General features: G+C 45.7%; 1 long non-coding RNA gene across 1 annotated transcript in view; it reads left to right on the top strand.

The window, feature by feature from the left end:
* The first annotated feature begins 3,782 nt into the window (after positions 1–3,782).
* The window catches only part of LOC107283004, a 5,926-nt gene continuing 3,899 nt past the window's right edge, over positions 3,783–5,809 (top strand). Inside the window, exons 1-2 of the long non-coding RNA XR_001548793.1 lie at positions 3,783–3,869; positions 4,236–4,289. This is a non-coding gene — a long non-coding RNA (uncharacterized LOC107283004). The remainder of the gene's footprint in view (positions 3,870–4,235; positions 4,290–5,809) is intronic.

Here is a 5,809-nt window from a genome sequence, read left to right on the forward strand (position 1 = left end):
GGAGTGAAGAGTTAATGATAAAGAAACAGAGTTTCTAGATGAGAAAAGCTTTCCTTTCTTCAGTCTGTTTTCCCCCCTTTTTCTGAAGATATCAAATAGGGAGAGAAGATTATGAGAGGAGAATCTTGTGCTGTAACTCAATGGCTAAGCTTGGTTTCCTAAGACAAACTAAAGGAGACAGGGAAAGAAAAAGACATCTCAGGTAGAGGTGTCACCTTTCTCTGCCTGGCATTTTCCAGTTTTGCTTTTTCTTCTTCCTGGTATAACTTTCTATCCCAGCATCCCCAGGAAGAGCTTAAGTGGCAAAAGAAAACTAAACCTACCAAATCTCCAACATTCTCTACCTTTGAATTTTTTTTTTTTATAAAGGCTGAATAGAATTTGGCAGCTGATTTACTGAGGACAATCCTCTGTTTCAAGACCAGTCAGTGGACAGTCCTCAATCTGAAGACTTCCTCTGGCTGGAAGGTTCTCCAAATCTATTTGGAAGATAAAAGCACCTTAACAAGAGGAGAGCAGGGCCCTTCAGTTACCCATTATCAATGAGGCACATAATTAGCAGGACATAGTCTTCTGCACTTACGGTAAGGAATGTTGTACAGCACTTTGACTTTCTGTTTAATTCATAGTAATCATTTCTACATTTAAGTCATTGGGATCAACACAAGTACATTTTATGCAAATGTATTCAATTTTCACTCTTTTGGCAATGTCACCTAATTGATCCCTCTTGAGTTATGGTGTGGGGAACTGAATTAATGTTTCTTATGGGGTTCATCAATTGCTATCTCTGTTTCCAGGTTCAATCAGAAAGGGTCCTAGCATCAGGAGGCACATGGATAAATGCAGGTAGCCAAAATCAATAATTGTAAGAGTCTGAACTTAAGGTAGTTCCCATAGGTGAATTTATGGATTCTCTCCATTTTCTTTCTGAATACCACTACTTTACTCAGGCATATCACAGAAATAGCAACCTCACTTTTCTGAATGCTAATCCTTTCTGAAACCACCCAGTGATGAACAAAATAGTAATACCTGCAGGGGAACTCAAAGACTTGCCAGAGTTTAACACCCACTTCCAAATCAGGAACATCTCAGAGAACACAAAGATAGTTAAGTATATGCAGTAGTTCCAAAATACTGTTTTATGCTTGGCTGGGGAGGGGGGAGGAGAGACAGAGAAGACAAAGAAACTGGAATGAGTGGACATTTGAGCAGGGATATTTTTTCTTCAGTTACTATTTGGAAGGGTTTGGACCAGGTCTAGATAATATTTGCTTTGGGGCTCCTTTCCAGATGTTGTCTGTGATCACCAGAAAAAAAAATAAAGGAATAAGGAGAAAGCCTGACTCCATAGTGAACAGCTGTATTCACAGGACACAAGGAACCATCATTTAGCAGAGTGCATGAATCCAAGCAGTGTGGTTTGTTCATGTTCAGAGTATCCTACAAACTCTGCAAATATTTTGGGTACCACGTGAACATAGCCTAACAGGATGAATGTAAGTATGTAAGAGCCTATGTCAGTTCTATGAATTTGAGTAGAAGTTGTGTTCAGGAATAGCGCATTGAATTGGGTGTCTGAATGATTCCATGTGATTTCAAGCCAGTGTACTGCAGTTATAGTAGGGAGCCCTCCTCCCAACACACTTGTCCTGACACAATTTAATAATGGGATCAAAAAACACCCCCATACAGTTCTGTAAACTAGATTTATTAGTATAACACAAAGAAGTCCTTTGACTCCTGTTGAATACAGCACTCTGGCAAATGTTCATTTTAAAATTGTTTTGCAAAGCAAATGTGCTTCCCTGCAGTAAGCAATGCTACCATATGCTATCTGTTGTAGTATCACCAGTACATATTCACTGGAAATTCTGTTTTACTCACCAATTCTGGTCATCCATTTAACAATCTTTTGAGTTCTTTAAGACCTAATATTCCACTAGTCTGGGACAAGGGATGCAAACCACCTGTCCCACAAATAGTAGAACTCTTTTCATCCCTAGAATAGACCAAAATTCAACAGAGCCTCTGTGTAGGAGAAAAGAATGAATTCCTATTTTAGATTATTCACACACCCCTTCCTCATGGACCGTTATCATACTTATCATGCTCTGGAGTTGCCCCCAAATCCTACAAATCCTGCCCCCCCCCATTTCCTTTCTCATGACCTCCATGTGTGACAAATTTGGATTCAAACCAATAAGAAACTTACTAAAAGTATTAACTTGGGTACCTGAGCTGAACCAACATTAAATACTTTTAAACCAAACTATTATATTAAAGGAATAAACAGCCTGTCCTTAAGGCTACATTCTAAAAATGCTTACTTGGGAGCAAGTTCAGCAGCTATCTGTGGAACTTATGAGCATCCAAAAAGATCAGACAGGAGGAAGTAATAAAAAAAACCAAGTTAAGGGCACAGTGCATTTGGACATAAGGCCTGATGAACTTAGAGGTAATTATGTTCAAGACTGAGCTATGCTGGCATGCAAGGCATCCTTGGGCATATGGGTTTTACAAGGCAGCTAAGAAATTAATTACACATGATCCCACATAATGCAGACCAAGATTTTCAATCAGTGTTTGTTGAACATGACAAAATGCTCCCACTGGCACATCTTGCTAAACCCCAACGAATGAGCTCGCTCACTATATACTATGCCCCAACCAACAAAATTATACTTTCAAAAAGTGACTTAATCAGACAACATCCTGCTCAAAAATGGACATAATGAGCATATTGACATATTGAGATACTACTTTGTTTGATTTCCATACCAGGCTTTTATTTTATTTTATTTTTTTAAAAGGAAGCAAGTAACATAAGTCTCATACATTACAATAATTAAAATATCCATGTATTTAGTATTTTCTGCTATTAGTTCTGCCTGCTAAAAAAAAACAACAAAGTTAATTCTGGGTGAATAACATCTGAAGTAACATGGAGGAGACTTACTCCTGTCCATTCGTCTGGATGGCGCAAGTGATGAGAAAAGACTCCTGCGAGACGCCCTGAACTTAAGCTTACATATCGGAGCTTGCAAGCCCATTGCTAATTGCGCCGACTTGTTGCTCCATCCACCCCTCGGCTGGAGTATAGCCACAACAACATGGGGCTTCTTTGCCTTTCTGGTTAATTAGGTGGCGGGGGGGGGAGAGAGAAAGAGAGATGAATGCGTGGCACCTGGCTGACAATGGATTAAGCCGCTCGAGACAGGGAGCGGGGTCAGCCCCGAGATCCCTTCAAAGCAGATACTGCACCGTCTGCATCCCTGACGCTTTATCAGTCGCTAACACCCAACTGCCTCTCTCGGCGCCGCAGCAGCAGCAGCAGCAGCAGCAGCGCTTCCTCCTTACAACTGGAAGTCTGTAATGGAGGGGAGCAGCAGTCGCCACCGCCGCCAGATGGTACGTTACCGCCAAGAGCCTTTCTAGTCTGCACACTTCCTCCTTCGTATCCCCACCATCATTCGAAGGAAGGGAACGGCGAAGTTATTTATTAATACGCGCGACGCTGCAAAGCGGGGGGGGGGGGCAGAGAAGAGGCTGAAAGTTGTCTCCTGATGCTTTGGCAAAAGTGTCGCCCAAGTTGCTAAGTAGTCCGCTTCCTGGCTCAAGACAACGGGGGTGGGGGGGGGGGGGAAAGAGACAGAGAGAGAGAATAAGGAGGAGGAAGGAGAAAAGTTTTACTCACTTCTCTTCTTGGAGCAGGAGGAGGAGGAGGAGGAGCCCCTCCCAGCCAAAGAGAAGGAGCGAGAGAGATAGGGATGCTACCGCTCGCAACCAACAAGCGAGCAGCAGCCTGGCTGAGTAACACGTCCCCTGGAGACTAGCAGGAGCAACACGTGATGTGTCTACTTAGGGTGAGGGGGGGAGAGCGGCTGAGAAGTGGGCAGGGGGGCGAGGACGGGGGCGCATTCGAAGGGCAGCTGTGGAGCTGAAGGTCCATAACTTTGTCCATCTTCTTCCTTCGGGGAAGAGGAAGAAGGGAACTTATCGTAGAGTTGATGAACTTTGCACATCCATAGAAACGCCATTTTGAATTTGATTCCTCTCTCTCTCTCTCTCTCTCTCTCTCTTCCCCCCCCCCTTCTCCCTCCGGAACAAACTTCGTTTTTCTCCCTTCGCCGTCTCCCTCTCTTCTTCCTTCCACCTATTTCCTCCCCTCCCTCCATTGTTGTTATTTTTTTTAAAAAAACGAACCCACCACTCGATCGCACCATCGCCAGTCCAGCTTTCCATCATGGCTCGACCCAAGCAGCCCAGTCTGGAGCAAGTCAAACGTAAGTACGCGAGAGCGCAAGGTCAAATTTCTACCTGCGCCTTGAAAAGAAAAGAAAAGGAGGGAGGAAAAAAAAGTTTCGGTGAAGCTGATGGTTTAGAAAGCCCGGCGGGGGAATATATTTGCGGGTTGATGAGACCTGGGGGGGGGGAGGGAGGGAGGGAAGAGAAATCGCACAGGGGGCTTTGACCGTTTTGAGAGTGACAGGACTTTTTTTTTCTTGTTTTAATTTTTGCATCGTAGCTTTTTTTACGGGAGGGAGGAGAGAAAAAAAGTTTAGAAAAAGTTGGTCTGGCAGCAGCGTCGGTGATGCTGAAAAGTCCATGCAGCCTTTTCTGCTTTTCCACCCCATCCCCCGCTCCTCCTGGCCTTTCCCCCCCCCCGACTCTCCCCCCCCCCTTCTTCCGTGTTGCAAACTGTACCAACCAGCAACACCCGTTGCAGACTGTTGCCTGCAGGACCTGATGCTCATCCATATTAAACCGTCTGAGCTCAGGAATTCATCCAGATCATCTCTCTCGCCTCCCCTCCTACAGCAAAGTTTATTTTTAACCAGCGAAGTTGGAAGGGCCTGCGAGAAGCAGCATCTTTTAACCCAATTGGCCTCGCTCGCGTCAAGCACATCCCTCCTGCTCGTTCGCTCGCTCGCTTCCCCCTTTCTCCAGTTGGTGAAGTTTTTATGATTTGTTGACAAAGATGATGGGGAGCGGAGATGGCGTTTGGCTCCCCTCTTTTTATGTGGAAGCGGAGTCGTCTTTCTCAAGGTAGAGAAGCGGCCGGAGTGTGTGTGTGTGTGGGGGGGAGAGGTTGGATGGAAAGCGGGGGGGGGGGGGGGGTAGTAACTCGTTTGGGGCTTTTGCTCTTCCTGGGCATCTGTTGCTGTTATAACTTTTCCGCCTTGTTTAGGGCGCTTTGCTAGAAGCATCTGTGTTATGTGTGTGTCCTTTTTAATTCGTAGTTCGGTACTTCTCGTTCCCTTCGCCACCCTCCCCTCCACCCTGGGCGGGGAAGTGGGAGGTAGAAGCTTTTACGGATCATGCCAGCTTCTCTGGCTTTTTCCTTGGCCTTCAGGGAAGGTGCCAGGCACCATCAAAGAAGCCCTTAACGCCCAGAAAGTTTTTGGGGGAGAGGAAAGAGGAGAATCGCCTCTTTCGTTTGTTTTGTTTTCTCTCCACGTATACTGTGTCAACTGGACATCTCTCTCTGGGTACGGATCCCAGAAGGAAGCGCACACTCGCATTGTCACGAGTACAGGAAAGCGCCCGAATGTATCCGAAACCAGGAAAACGGGGTCGCGTTCTTTTTCTGCGGGCTGTTTACTTAAACGGGCGAAGTTTTAACATCTTAGTGGTCCAGATCTGCGGTTCCTTTCTCGCCGCCTTTCAAGCCATCGCCGACGGGCGCCCCCCCCCCCCTTCCAATTGCTACATCTAAAACGAATCGCAAAACACTCCCCTCTCTCCTTCGCCCTCCCTCTCCCCCCCCCACCCCTCAGTTCTGTACGTGTTGATGCAGACTAGT

The sequence above is a fragment of the Protobothrops mucrosquamatus genome, unplaced genomic scaffold (assembly GCF_001527695.2).
Source record: "Protobothrops mucrosquamatus isolate PMUCROS unplaced genomic scaffold, P.Mucros_1.0 scaffold23, whole genome shotgun sequence".
Taxonomy (NCBI): domain Eukaryota; kingdom Metazoa; phylum Chordata; class Lepidosauria; order Squamata; family Viperidae; genus Protobothrops; species Protobothrops mucrosquamatus.